Source organism: Gavialis gangeticus, unplaced genomic scaffold (assembly GCF_001723915.1).
Source record: "Gavialis gangeticus isolate Ggan-Ray unplaced genomic scaffold, GavGan_comp1, whole genome shotgun sequence".
In the NCBI taxonomy this organism is placed as follows: Eukaryota; Metazoa; Chordata; order Crocodylia; family Gavialidae; genus Gavialis; species Gavialis gangeticus.
Window position 1 is genome coordinate 11,110,673 of NW_017729018.1, and position 320 is coordinate 11,110,992.

Sequence of the window (320 nt, forward strand, 5' to 3'; positions counted from 1 at the left end):
TCCGCCCCTGGCCACGCCCCCCTTCCGGCCCCGCCCCCCGCTCCCGGCCGCAGCAGCGATCAATGAACGCGCGCCCGCTCCACGTGGGGCCTGGCTCGTGCGGGCGCTCGCGGAGCCAGCCGGCCAATGGGAGCGCGGCGACCCACGTGGGCCGCGCCCAGCCCGCTCGCCATTGGGCGGCTTGGGCCGGCGGCCGGGGAATGTGTCAATCTGCGGGAGCCGAGCTGAGGAGCGCCGGGCTGCGGGGAAGGCGGTTAACCCTGGCGGTGCCGGAGCGGGCCGGGGCGGGGCGCGTCACTGCGAGTGTGCATGTGCGTGTG